At 45.1% G+C, this 15115-nt stretch overlaps 1 protein-coding gene across 1 annotated transcript in view; it reads right to left on the reverse strand.

Moving 5' to 3' along the window:
• Nucleotides 1-15115, reverse strand: part of LOC124711583 (putative lysozyme-like protein) — a 192210-nt gene that overhangs the window by 166889 nt on the left and 10206 nt on the right. The window lies entirely within an intron of this gene.

Raw genomic sequence — 15115 nt, forward strand, 5'->3', positions numbered from 1 at the left:
TTAGAAGAGCAGTTGAACGGAACGGATAGTGTCTTGAAAGGAGGATATAAGATGAACATCAACAAAAGCAAAACGAGGATAATGGAATGTAGTCGAATTAAGTCGGGTGATGCTGAAGGAATTAGATTAGGAAATGAGACACTTAAAGTAGTAAAGGAGTTTTGCTATTTGGGGAGCAAAATAACTGATGATGGTCGAAGTAGAGAGGATATAAAATGTAGACTGGCAATGGCAAGGAAAGCGTTTCTGAAGAAGAGAAATTTGTTAACATCGAGTATAGATTTAAGTGTCAGGAAGTCGTTTTTGAAAGTATTTGTATGGGGTGTAGCCATATATGGAAGTGAATTATGGACGATAACTAGTTTGGACAAGAAGAGAGTAGAAGCTTTTGAAATGTGGTGCTACAGAAGAATGCTGAAGATTAGGCGGGTAGATCATGTAACTAATGAGGAGGTACTGAATAGGATTGTGGAGAAGTTTGTGGCACAACTTAACTAGAAGAAGGGATCGGTTGGTAGGACACGTATTGAATAGGATTGGGGAGAAGTTTGTGGCACAACTTAACTAGAAGAAGGGATCGGTTGGTAGGACATGTTCTGAGGCTTCAAGGGATCACCAATTTAGTATAGGAGGGCAGCGATGAGGGTAAAAATCGTAGAGGGAGACCAAGAGATGAATACACTAAACAGATTCAGAAGGATGTAGGTTGCAGTAGGTACTGGGAGATGAAAAAGCTTGCACGGGATAGATCAGCATGGAGAGCTGCATCAAACCAGTCTCAGGACTGAAGACCACAACAACAACAATACATATTTCATTGTGGATAATGACGTCCGTAACAGTTTGGTCCTTGAGTTCATGTACCAATTGGTGGCTAGCAAGTAGTTTGGTTAGTCGGTCCATGACTGTATCTTGCTTGGGTTACCGATGGATCAATTGTAGTAGGTCCACCACCTGTCTCATCTAAGTGAACGTTAATGTTTCGAGGGCAGGCCTTCCCCCCCCCCCCCCCCCCCCTGGAGGCGTCTGAGTTCCGTTGTCTATACTGTCCTTTTCATGGATGTTTAATGGTCTGGTGGTAATGTAATATAGCCAATGCTGTTAAAAATTATTATTGTGTTTTATGTAAATCAAGGGCCTTCAGCCCGTATAAGTAAGTTTGGATTCTGTCAAACGGATATTTCGCTGAAAGTTACTATTGTTGTGCTATCTTTTCGTTTAGTGGGCTGTCAGCCACTTAAATCTTAAAGGTTTGAGGTATTTTGACTCGGGTGAGTGTGTTGCAGTTAAAGCCTTCATGCTTGGAGTTGGATGGGAGGAAGTTTGATGTTAGTGACTTGCGCTATCACGGAGAACAGAACATGGGGGCCAGGCCAGGGGTCGCATTATTCCAGTGGCTGTTAAGTTAGATGCCGTGTTTGCTAAGTTGCCTAACCCTCTGGCTTATTTCTTTCAGGGTCCGACCGAATTGATTGTAGAGCGAACTGTTTAAGTAGAAAATGTATTGTGGTTGTCGGTTCGTCTCGAACAACAGACGGCCACTTTTCGCGTTCTCACACCACGTGATGCTGTCATTGGTATACCCGCTAGCTAGAGGCGAGTTGCAGAACATCCTCTCACGAGCCATGGCCGAAGTGTTTACCTTGCAACAATTAAGGGGGCTCGTGATCAGTCAAAGATTAACCACTGGGATTCGGAAACAACTTGAGTGCTGCCGCATTTGGGAAGTGCAGCGGGCTCATGAGCAGTTATATCAGTATGTCGATATAGTCCACACAGCTTCTTGTCCTTGCTGCATCTGCATTATCCTTTGAGATCCACGGGCGTCGGAAGGTTGCAGGGTGCGACATGGGGGCGGATTACATATTATCCACATCCGCTGAAGTTAGCAAAATGGAATTCAGGCGTTGTTTCAGATGCAGCATTACAGCTCATTTGGTACGCTTTTGTGATCAGCCCCGTGCTCCTGGAGCCAATAGAGACGCCGGGTTGGAACGCGAACTAGGGTTCGAGTCTCTAGGCCTTGGTGAACTGGCGTGGTCACCCCCGCATCATTCCCTTTGCCTTAAGTTTGTTCTCGGGTAGGTGGCAAGCCAGTTTGCGCGGTCTTGGATTCCGGTAGTTCCTTGTCATTATTGAGTTTTGAGTGGCTTTTGGAATTTATGCATCTTACTAGACTCCGTTTGGTCCCATCCTCGGTGCAGAGATGTTGGGTGGCCAAATGCTAGGTGTTACCTTTGCAGGGTTGGGTACGGGGAATGCATCGGTTGCCGATTATTCCTGGCCTGTATCTTTGGTTAAGGGACTGCCTGTTAATCTAATATTGGGGTGTGATTTCATTTATAAAACCGGACTCATTTTGGATTATTTCGCTCATACCTTTTCCTTTAGGTTATCACCCGGTGAGATGTTTGGCTTTCGCAAGTGTGCTAAACCTGGTGTATGGCGAACTGCCAGGCCCTTCGGCGTAGAGGTTGCAGCTAATGAATTTGATCTGGCGCATCTCTTACCCAATCAGGCGTCTCACCTGCGCGATTTGTTGCATAGTTTTTCTAAACTGGTTAACAATAACCTGGTTGTCATCGGCGTTCTTGAATATTATATCCGTTTGTCTGATGACACTCCCGCTAGGATATCTCCATAACGCCTCTCAACCCTGAAGTTTAAGATACTCAGGGCTAAGATATCTCAGATGCTGCAACAAGAAGTCATCAGACCCTCTACTTCTGTTTATGCTTCTCCAATTTTTCGTGTACCTAAGAATCAGGGGCGGAATTTCAGACCTGTCGTTGACTACCGGCGTTTGAACGACAATGTTGTACTCGAATCAGTACCTTTGCCAGATTTGCATAATTCTTTTACTTGGTTTGCCGGTGCTAATTGGTTTACTGTTCTTGATTTGAATCAGGCCTATTATCAATCTCCGTTGGCTGAGGAATGTAAACATGTCACTGCCTTTTGTACTGATTGGAACTTGTTCGAATTTAACAGAGTCTCCTTCGGGTTAGCTAGCGGAGCGGCGGTGCTCACTCCTTTATTGGATAATATTCTTGGGGACTTGAAGTTAGTCCATGTCTATAATCATTTGGACGACTTGGTTATCTATAGTCGTTCGTTTGAGGAACATTTGGACATGTTCGGCAGGTTCTTTTGAGGTTACAGCGAGCTTGTCTGACTGTTAAACCTAGTAAAACTGCGCTATCTAGGCGGAAGGTATCTTTCTTAGGCCATATAGGCTCGGGTCAGAGTATTCGCATTGACCAAGAGCGGACGAAAGCCCTGTGGGCATTGCCTCCTCCTGTTGATAAGCGTGGAATGATAGATTTATAGGCATGGCAAATTACTTTAGGCGCCTTAAAGGAGTGCGTTTTGAATGGGGACCTGCCCAGGAGGCTGCCTTTGAGCATATTAAGAAAGCGATGGCCAACCCGCCGCTTTTTGGGGTACCCGATTTTAGCAAAAGGTTTGTCGTGCAAACTGATGCTTGTAATGCCGGTATTTCAGCTGTTCTCCTCCAGGAATTTGAGGGGCAGAGACAACCATTTACATTCGCGTTTCGGCGGTTAACAGATGCCGACCTTAAGTACTGTCTATGAGTGGGGGACCTTGGCCGTTTTGTTTGCATTAGAAAATTGTCGGTTCTACCTTGAGCATCGGGTTTTCCAATTGGAAACCGACAATCAAACTTTCAGCTGGGTACCGGCGAGGCCGCGTAAAATTGGCCGTACTGCCAGGTGGCCAGTACGTATTTCAGCATTTCAGTTCGAAGATAAACATATTAAAGGTTCTCAAAATGTCTTGGCGGATGTTCTCAGCCGGATGTTTACCAAAGACGTGTGTATTCAGAGAAGGGAGCAGGTAGACAGCGACAATCTTAATTGTATGGTGTTAGGTGTATTTCCCCTTTTGGTTGAGGACATTGCACGCCATCAGGATCAGGACTATGTGTGGGCTGGTATTAAGCAACGTGTGGTGGCAGTAGAGCTTTCGGAAGAATATGAGATTAAGAGGGGTATTCTTTGCAGGAAGGTGGGCAATGCTAAGCAGTCTCAGATCTATTTGCCTGCTACCTTTGTGCGTCCGTCCTTCGGTTATTTTCATGATTCATTGGTGGATGGACATTTAGGGACTTACAAGACGCTCCAAAAGATCAAGGAGCATTTAACTTGACCCTCTATGGGCCAGGATGTTAGACAAATGTCTCTTGTGTAAAGTAGCCAAATCCAGCAATGCCATTCAACAAGGCTGGTTGAGTTCTGAACGAGAGTCCTCTCCCGTGCACAAGCCCTATATTGATTACCTGAGGCCTTTACCTCGGACCAAAAGGGGTCATCGATATGTACTCGTTATGATTGATGCTTTTTCTAGGTTTACTTGGCTCCTTCCGAGTTGTAACGCTATCTCTACCACCATGATTAATCACTTGACTAGTGTCTTTAGTGTTTTCTGGCACATAAGCAGCTGGTTAGTGATAACGCTCCTGCCTTTCTTTCGGACCCCTTTAAGGCCTTCTGCTTTCAGAATGGTGTTAAGCATGTCATCACCACCCCGTATTATCCCCAGGTGTCCTTTGCAGAAAGGGTTAATAGGAATCTTAAGCCCCTTTGATTATTTACCATCAGAAAACAACCTGCAAATGGGACTGCAGTCTTCCTTGGCTCAGTTTTGCCTTTAATACCGCCATTCATGAAGCCTCGTGAGTTACGCCTGCATCCTTGATCTTTTCCTATCCAGGCAATTCCCTTCTTTCCAACTTGCGGGGAATCCAGGACCTTATTCCACATGACGTTAATCCGCGGGTCATCAAGGAAAACTGGAAAAGGGCCAGGCTTAATATACTCAGAGCTCATAATAAGCAAGCCGAGCTTTATAAACATAATTGGGAAACCTTTAAGGGTAGGCCAGGGGACCAAGTTTATGCCCGCAATTTCTAAGGGAGGCAGGTGTGCGGTGGCAACCTTAGTATATTCAATCCGCGTTTCCTGGGGCCTTGCGCTATTATGCAACTATTAAGGCCAGTAAATCTCTTGGTTAAGGAGAACAGCTCAGGCGAGCAACATCGGGTTCAGCTTAGTGAAGTTAAGTTCAAGTACCTCGGGGTTTGAATTAACCCCTTTCTGGGTTAAGTTTGAGGAGGGGGAGGTTGAGCCGTGCTCACTCCGAACTATGACTTTCCTTGAACTTCGCTGTCTCTCTGCTTCCGGGTCCCGCCGTTGTTGCGGTTATACCATGGTTCTTCCTCCTTCTACATGTGGCAGCAGCGATGTGTATCGATATATCCACCGTGTACCATCTTTGGTCATGTGCATATAGTTGTGTGTGTGCGGACAGTCGGTCGGTTGGTGCGGACCAGGTAGGATATCTCCCAAGGGAACCTCCCCATCGCACCCCCCTCAGATTTAGTTATAAGTTGGCACAGTGGATAGGCCTTGAAAAACTGAACACAGATCAATCGAGAAAACAGGAAGAAGTTGTGTGGAACTATGAAAAAATAAGCAAAATATACCAACTGAGTAGTCCATAGGTATGATATGCAACATCAAGACTCACGCGAGTTCAGGAGCGCCGTGGTCCCGTGGTTAGCGTGAGCAGCTGCGGAACGAGAGGTCCTTGGTTCAACTCTTTCCTCGAGTAAAAAGTTTAATTTCTTTATTTTCGCAAAGTTATGATCTGTCCGTTCGTTCATTGACGTCTCTGTTCACTGTAATAAGTTTCGTGTCTGTGTTTTGCGACCGCACCGCAAAACCGTGCGATTAGTAGACGAAAGGACGAGCCTCTCCAATGGGAACCGAAAACATTTGATCGCAAGGTCATAGGTCAACCGATTCCTCCACAGCAAAACACGTCTGATATATTCTATACGACACTGATGACGGCATGTGCGTCACATGACAGGAGTATGTTGTCGACCCGCCTAATTTGTACACTTGGCGAATGGGTAAAAAGATTCTTCTACGTTGCCCGATTTAGGTTTTCTTGTGGATGTGATAATCACTCCCAAAAAAGTGATGAAAACATAAGAGTTTGTCACATAAACTGCAACAAATGAATGAAACAGTTTCACAGTCGCACAGTTTTCCCTGTGCTCTGTCAAAACATATGTTTTTAACGTTTTCAAATTTTTCCGTGTGTAGACCGTCAAATCCTGCATATGTCCAAGCAGATCTGAATATGTCTTGGAATTTTGGACAGCGAAGTTGATTATGTGTGAGTACCTGAACTCTGATAATTGACGCACGATCACGGAAACAATACTGCTTTGTGTACCTGTGCAGCTTCGCAAAACAATTGTCTGAAAATAAAACATTGTACTTTTTACTCGTGGGAAGACTTGAACTGAGGACCTCTCGCTCGGCAGCTGCTCACATTAACCACGGGACCACGGCGTTCCGGAGTTCACATTATCCTTTTTGATGCCTATCTTGCGCATGGACTAATCAGTTTGTATATTTTGTTTACTTTTTTCATAGTTCCACACAACTTTTTCCTGTTTTCTCGGTTGATCTGTGTTCAGTTTTTCAAGGCCTATCCACTGTGCCAACTTATAACAAAATCTGAGGGGGGTGCGATGGGGAGGTTCCCCTGTCAATGCGGCCGGTCGGCTGGGTCCGCTGACAGTCCCTGCGCAGTGTCGGAGCGTGTGTGTAGCCGTCCGATCGCTACGAGCTTCGTGGCTCACCGACCCTGGGCGTCTAAGTTGAGTGGTGTCCTAAGTACCAAAGCTACGTCCGTTCATGTTGTGTTGCTCGTTTCGGTGGTTTGCTGTTGGGGAGCTTTTCCTGTGAGCAACGCCGAGTGTTTGTAGTGGAGAAATCGAGCCGCCGTGGTGTGGAATTAACTGTATTGGTTCACTACAATTCAAGTGCACAAGCGGAATTTTCTGCCTTGTGGTCGTTAGTGTTCCGGTTACCTGCCCTGGCCACTAACGTAATTTCAGACAGTGTCCTTTCCTCACCTGTTGTCACTGTCCAACACGGTGTGTAGTTTTGACAACTTAATACATATTTCATTGCGGATAATCACGTCTGTAACAGTTTGGTACTTGAGTTCACGTACCGATTGGTGGCTAGAAAGTGGTTTGGTCAGTCGGTCCGTGACTGTATCTTGGTTGGGTTACCGACGGATCAAGTGTAGTTGGGCCGGCCGAAGTGGCCGCGCGGTTCTGGCGCTGCAGTCTGGAACCGCGAGACAGCTACGGTCGCAGGTTCGAATCCTGCCTCGGGCATGGATGTTTGTGATGTCCTTAGGTTAGTTAGGTTTAACTAGTTCTAAGTTCTAGGGGACTAATGACCTCAGCAGTTGAGTCCCATAGTGCTCAGCCAAGTGTAGTTGGGCCCACCACCTGTCTCATCGAAGTGAACGTTAATCTTTCGAGGGCAGGCCTCCCTCCCCCCAACCTCCCCCCCCCCCCCCCCCCCCCTGGAGGCGTCTGAGTGCCGTTGTCTCTACTGTCTTTTTTTTAATGGTCTGTTGGTAATGTATTATAGCCAATGCTTTTAAAAAAGTTATTATTGTGGTTTATGTAAGTCAAGGGCCTTCAGCCCGTATAAGTAATTTTGAATTCTGGCAAGCGGATATTTTGCTGAAAGCTACTGCTGTTGTGCTATCTTTTCGTTTGGTTGTCTGTCGGCCACTTAAAACTTAAAGGTTTAAGCTATTTTGAATTTTTGCAAAATCAATTGTAGGCCTTCAGCCACTTAAAACCTTATTATTAAATTAGTTATTGTCGTTGCGTTACTTTTTCATTTACTGTGCTTTCGGTCACTTAAAACCTAAAGTTTTAAGGTATTTTTGAATTTTTGGAAAATCAACTGTGGCACTTCAGCCGCTTAAAGCCTTATTCTTAAAATTTCCCCTTAAGCGAAAACGTTCCGGCCTTCTACCTTAAAAGATTATGGTAATATATTTTAAAATGTTGAAATTTAATTGTGGAATTTAGCCGTTTGTATTGCACCTTGTTTATGTTTGTTCTAGCCACCTTTGCCTTGAGGTTTTCAGCCTAGCTGTGATATACGTATATATTTTAATTATTTTATTTGGAATTTTGCTGGGTGTCTTCAGTATTTCTTGTTTGGGGGCCTTCAGCCGTGAAAGAATTGCATTTTGTAACTCGTAGTAGTAAAAGTCCGGCTAAGCGCCGTTTTGTTTTAAACGTGTTATTAAATTACAATGAATTACAATTTTGAAGTGAAACTGACCGCCACCTTGTTTGGACCTTTCCACAATCCTTATCACCTGTTCTGCCCTGCGGGTTTAGCGGGCGTTTCAAGTACGTCATTATCACTTCATTACCCCAAATATGTATCTGTCTTGTACCAAATTAATTTCGTTTACCCTTTACTTATACGAGCAACATACTTCCGTAACACATCAAGATTAACTTAAAATACGAAGTGCCCTATGTGCAGGTAAGATGACAATCTGAGAAGCAATGCCTCCGAGTTCTTTATGCGAAAATTCTTAAAGCTCTTTAAATAAAATAACTTTACTAACATTTTATATCTTTTTTCTTCATGTCTACAAATTTATTTCACAACATAGTCAGCCCGCTTACGAACACATGTCATCCAAAGAGAGACTGGTTTCTTGATACGATCACTGTACAATGTTGGACTTCGTTCACGGAGCGACAACCTCATCTCTGCTTCCACCGCTTCACCATTATCAAAGTCAAGTCCTCGAAGCTGCTTTAAATTTTCGAAACGGAAGAAAATCGAAAGGGGTCGAGCCATGACTGTATGTAGGATGATCCGTGTCAGTGAACCCAAGGCGTCGGTGTGCTGCACATGGCACAGCGCTCGTGTGCAGTCTGCCATTGTCCTACAGAAGGACAGAGCACTCAGCTGGAGGCACGTTTTCTGCATGTTTACAACACACTATTTCTCACGAACTCACATAATTACGGTACACATCGCCAATTTGGATCCCTCTAGCGTCAGAGGTTTGCAATTTACATCGGCGAAGTGGGAAAGTCGGTCGAGTAATATGCATGGCATTTAACTCCTCAACCGATACTGCGAATAAAACAAAAAATTCACAGACATTATTCCTCGGCATGTCCTGGTATTTATATGGGTGACACCATAAGCGGGCGTAAGACTTCAAGACAAACGGAACATTGGCAGTTGGACTTTTACATGGGAAGGTTGACGTCTCTGAATGATTGGGACCGCAGCCTTCCTGTGTGTCACACATTCAAAACATACTTCACGATCTGGAACATTAATTGGTTCAAAATGACCCAATGTGTCCAAAACAAAAGCACCGTTGGACGTCTGACTTGCCTATGCGAGAAGTCAGTCTTCCACACGAGCGTCCTGTAAAATATTTTACATAGACGCAGCAATACCGAAAATACCGCACCAAGAGACGAGCACCGGATCGAAATGACATTTATTAGGCATAATGATACGGTTGACTGATTCAGCTGATCTTAAAATCAAGACAAGTAAACAAATACAGTGAATACAAGCAGATTAGTATAGTGCAACTTCAGTACCCCGTTGGACCGCCTTTTGCTACAATACATGTCGCAACACCGCCTGCCTTCGAGCTGATTAGATGTCTGATGTCCCACTGCAGAGTGGCCCGCAAATCTTGAATAGACACCCCCAAATCACGTACGGAGTGACGGCATCTGCGTTTCACCTGATCCCACACACTCTCTGTAGCGTTCAAGTCCGGGATGCAGGCCGGCCATGAGAGAGTCGAAACATGACGTAGGAAGTCTTGAGCAATTCGGGTTTTACACGGACGAGCATTATCTTACTGGAAAACTACCCCTGGTGAACAATCAGGCTCAAGAATGTCGCCAACACAACGCTGGACCGTTAAGGTCCCATGTACCATAATTAAAGGGGACCGCCTATCGTGGGCTATAGCCCTGAGGCCGTAACGCTAGCTGTGCAGGTGATGTGGTGCACGGCAGCGAGGGCGTAACCGTAACGTTCACGACGCTGCCTCTACACTCGTATGTGGTTATCATCCGTTTCCAACTCGAGTCACACTTCATAACTAAACACCAAATGTTAACAGTCTCTGGGAGTCCATGTTGATCTGGCTCGGTTGTAGGAATCAGCATGGGTTTCGAAAAAGACGATGGTGTGAAACCCCGTTCGCGCTATTCGTCCATGAGACTCAGAGGGCCATAGACACGGGTTCCCAGGTAGATGCCGTGTTTCTTGACTTCCGCAAGGTGTTCGATACAGTTCCCGATAGTCGTTTAATGATCAAAGTAAGAGCATATGGACTATCAGACTAACTGTGTGATTGGATTGAAGAGTTCCTAGATAACAGAAAGCAGCATGTCATTCTCAATGGAGAGAAGTCTTCCGAAGTAAGAGTGATTTCAGGTGTGCCACAAGGGAGTGTCGTAAGAACGTTGCTATTCACAATATACATAAATGACCTTGTGGACGACATCGGAAGTTCACTGAGGCGTTTTGCGGGTGATGCTGTGGTATATCGAGAGGTTGTAACAATGGAAAATTGTACTAAAATGCAGGAGGCTCTGCAGCCAATTGACGCATGGTGCAGGGAATGGCAATTGAATCTCAATGTAGACAAGTGTAATGTGCTGCGAATACATAGTAAGAAAGCTCCCTTATCATTTAGCTACAAAATGGCAGGTCAGCAACTGGAAGCAGTTAATTCCATAAATTATCTGGGAGTACGCATTAGGAGTGATTTAAAATGGAATGATCATATAAAATTGATCGTCGGTAAAGCAGATGCCAGACTGAGATCCATTGGAAGAATCCTAAGGAAATGCGGCCGTAAAACAAAGGAAGTAGGTTACAGTACACTTGTTCGCCCACTGCTTGAATACTGCTCACCAGTGCGGGATCCGTACCAGGTAGAGTTGATAGAAGAGATAGAGAATATCGAACGGAGAGCAGCTCGCTTCGTTACAGGATCATTTAGTAATCGCGAAAGCGTTACGGAGATGATAGATAAACTCCAGTGGAAGACTGCAGGAGAGACGCTCAGTAGCTCAGTACGGGCTTTAGTTGAAGTTTCGAGAACATACCTTCACCGAGGAGTCAAGCAGTATATTGCTCCCTCCTACGTATATCTCGCGAAGAGACCATGAGGATAAAATCAGAGAGATTAGAGCCCACACAGAGGCATACCGATAATCCTTCTTTCCACGAACAATACGAGACTGGAATAGAAGGGAGAACCGATAGAGGTACTCAAGGTACCCACCGCCACACACCGTCAGGTGGCTTGCGGAGTATGGATGTAGATGTAATACCGTAGACTGAGTCGCTGACGTCTCGGCTTTTATGGCAGTACACGACAAGGTGCCTGGATTACAAAGTCGCATCCGAAAGGCGACTTTGGCTTTCGCGTTTGTCCTCGGCCTCGAAATGGTTTCATTACTTGAAGTCATGATGACCTTCGTGTTTGACTCCAGGGCCCCGCTACTAGTCGAGTTCCTCGAACGTGGAACCATAATCAGTGTGCAGTGCTATGAAAACAGTTTGCAGAAACTGCGGTGCACCATAAAGTCACAACGCTCGGGAATATCTCGGACGATGACGCCCAGCTCCACACTCCCAGTGGGACGAATGATAGTCTGCAGCAATTTGCTTGGGAAACAGTACAACGCACTCCGTACGGCCAAGATCATTCACCGCATGATTTTCATGTATTTAGCGACCTGAAGAAAGACATGCGTGGATTTCGATTTCAGTCGGACGAGGAAGTGGAACAGTAGGTGTGCTTGGGGATACGTCAGCGGCCGAGGGCGCTCAACAGGAACTAGTTGTCTCATCTCCCAGTGGGACAAACATCTTAATGTGTCTGGTTATTACTTACAAGGTCCCGTTGTGGCGTGTGTTCAGTTGTCATCTGGCTGTTCCTCATATTACTGTGTGTCCAACATTTTATTAATCAGAGAATAATTCTTTTAGAGCTAGTCTACTTCCCACAATAATGAATGTATAGGGTAACTAACAGGAATCCTGTGAAGATTCGGATACCATTCCCTCGAATACGGTGATATTCCAGAATTCCAGAAACTCCAAGGTAACTGACATCAGGAGCCCGTACTTGAAAGTCCACTGGTATTGGTCACCTACTACGAGGCTTATTTTATTTTATTTTATTTACATGTCAAGTTCCGTAGGACCAAATTGAAGAGCAAATTTCCAAGGTCATGGAACGTGTCAGTACCTAACAGCAGAACCTTCTTTCTGCTAGACTTTGCAACTAACCTAGGCCTCCTAATTGCTGAGGACTGCTGCAAGTTACCTACATCTACGGCTACACGAGGTTCCTCTCCACTCAACTCTGACAGTTGGTCGTATCTATTGCATTTATGCAAAGTAAAACTGAATACCTCCTCTTCCTAACTACCTTCTTGCCAACTGCCAGTTCCCATTCCCCACCACCCTTCACCCTCCTCAACCTACCTAGTTCCTCCTTTGTGCATTATAACTGCACCTGAAGGGCACAGATCTTACTCTCCTGCTCCTCTATTAACTTGTTTCTACTACAGATTCTACATTCCCAGGAGAGGATGTCCCTAAAATGACCACTGGCTTCCCCACTGCATTCCCCCCAATGAAAATACTTTGAACAAATCCCACACCGTAATCCACTACTCACAAACCTACGACGGAGCCCACACTTTCCACTCATGGTAAAATTTTACAGTTACTGAAAATAAACTATACGTCTACGTTACCAAAGTTCAGTTACACCAGTAGAACTATTTAAGAACTAACAATAATGGTCTCGAAATTCTCCGCCTACTAAGAAAGCACCTACTTGTATTAATACTACTACAACACAGCCGATACCAATACCAGCAAAACTTCACAAAATTATTAGCTAAAGCCAAAAAGTTAAAACGACCACTGTAACACTAAGCGAAGTTAAAACACTAAATGAAAATTTTACTGAAATATTTCACTAGAAATTTACTAAACGACTTCATACCAAAATGTAAACTTTCACGGCCGGAAATATCATGTCCATTATAATTATCCGGGCTGTTATGCCGTGGTCGGTTGATGAATTCTGAGGTGATTCCCAACGTTTCGTCTCCGACTGCGGGAGACATTTTCAAGGGGGTCCGTAGCTTGATGGAAGTTCAGTCAGTAGCGAGACAGTGTGTGTGTTGGACCTTCCATCAAGCTACGGACCCCCTTGAAGATGTCTCCCGCAGTCGGAGACGAAACGTTGGGAATCACCTCAGAATTCATCAACCGACCACGGCATAACAGCCCGGATAATTATAATGGACATAAACGACTTCAACACACTGGAAACTCTATAAAACACAGCGAGCGAACGGTTACAAAAGTTTATTAAGTCGTTATTTCGCCACAAACGGCACGCAACACCGCTGAAATCTATTAAATGTAATAACTGTATTACAGAGCACAAATAAGTTTGTCAGTACTTAGCTTATAACCGCTACAGCTACAGTGCACGCCGCAAAATGTAAGGTGCAATCTCGCTGAAAATCCAATGAAACTTTGCACAGACGTGATGGGCTGTGTTCTAGTATTCCCATCGATCGCGTCCCTTCACTCTTTTCAGTTCTGAGCGCACAGAGTGCACAGAAATATGTCTAAAAACTAGAGTCTCCCGTGACGTGTGAGAGTCTGGTGGGAGATTTTGCCTGATGTCTTCATGACAATTCTCGGCCGCACTGTGCAGAGGAAATGAAGATGCTCCTGCAACGTTTTCGATGTAAAGTGTTTGAACACGCACAATATAGCCAGTAATTGTCTCCCCCTGCGTTTCGTATCTCCTCACATGAACCGCTGGCTTCGAAGACCACATTCTGGTACAGACAAGGAGCTGTGGACCAATATAGAGAATTGGCGGAAAGCACAGCCGGTTGCTTTCTATGATGAGGGTATTGGAAAGTTGGTACAACGCTACGACAGATGTCTTAGTTGGAGATGCGGCTTTGTAGAGAACTAGCTGGAAGGTGTAGATAGCTGTTGCAAATAAAACATCTTTGATTTTCACAGTGGTTTCCATTTCGCGACAGATTGGACCTTCCTGCCGAATAGCAACCGCACTATGATTAAAAAACGAACAACATTATTAGAGCTGCAGTACATCAAGAACTACTTCTTTTAAGATTTTTTAATTAACAACTACATTTTCATTCAATTTCCAAACGAAAAATTATACTGCACGTTTTACTGTGTTCTGTTCGTAGTTATTAGTCAACAAAATCAGTTTCCAAAGTACTTTGCGACTGTATTTACGTAGCAAGTTATATGGAATCTAGACCTTTCGCTGCTTACAGGCGTTGATAAATATCAATGGGGACAGTTGAAAAATCCAGGACCTCCTGCTTACATGGCAGACGCTGTTTCCGACTGAGCCACCGAGGACACAGACGATATTACGAGTGCAGAGACGTATCTCCTCCACGCTCCCCGTGAGACGCACACTACATTTTAGTGAACCTGCCCACCATACTCATTACTCGCGGCAGTCAATCCACCGATTCCCGTAAGAGTTCGGGCAATTTTAGTGCATCCGCACTGAAGAAGACCATGGGCCGGTATCCTTATCTATATGAAGATGATATCTATCCTTTCGGACATGTCCCAGTCCGGGTGTACTCACATTGCTCAAACTCTTACGGTAATCGGTAGATTGACTGCCGTGAGTAATGAGTATGGTGGGCAGGGGCACCAGAAATGTAGTGTGTGGACAGAGCGTGGCAGAGATAAGCAGTTTCAATATTTCCAGAATGAGATTTTCACTCTGCAGCGGAGTGTGCGCTGATATGAAACTTCCTGGCAGATTAAAATTGTGTGCCCGACCGAGACTCGAACTCGGGACCTTTGCCTATTCGCGGGCAAGTGCTCTACCAACTGAGCTACCGAAGCACGACTCACGCCCGGTACTCACAGCTTTACTTCTGCCAGTACCTCGTCTCCTACCTTCCAAACTTTACAGAAGCTCTCCTGCGAACCTTGCAGGCAAAGGTCCCGAGTTCGAGTCTCGGTCGGGCACACAGTTTTAATCTGCCAGGAAGTTTCATATCAGCGCCAGAAAGTTTCAGTTTCAACGTTGTCTGTGACCTCGGTGGCTCAGTCGGATAGAGCGTCTGCCACGCAAGCAAGAGGTCCCA

This window comes from Schistocerca piceifrons, chromosome 8 (assembly GCF_021461385.2).
Source record: "Schistocerca piceifrons isolate TAMUIC-IGC-003096 chromosome 8, iqSchPice1.1, whole genome shotgun sequence".
Classification (NCBI taxonomy): Eukaryota; Metazoa; Arthropoda; class Insecta; order Orthoptera; family Acrididae; genus Schistocerca; species Schistocerca piceifrons.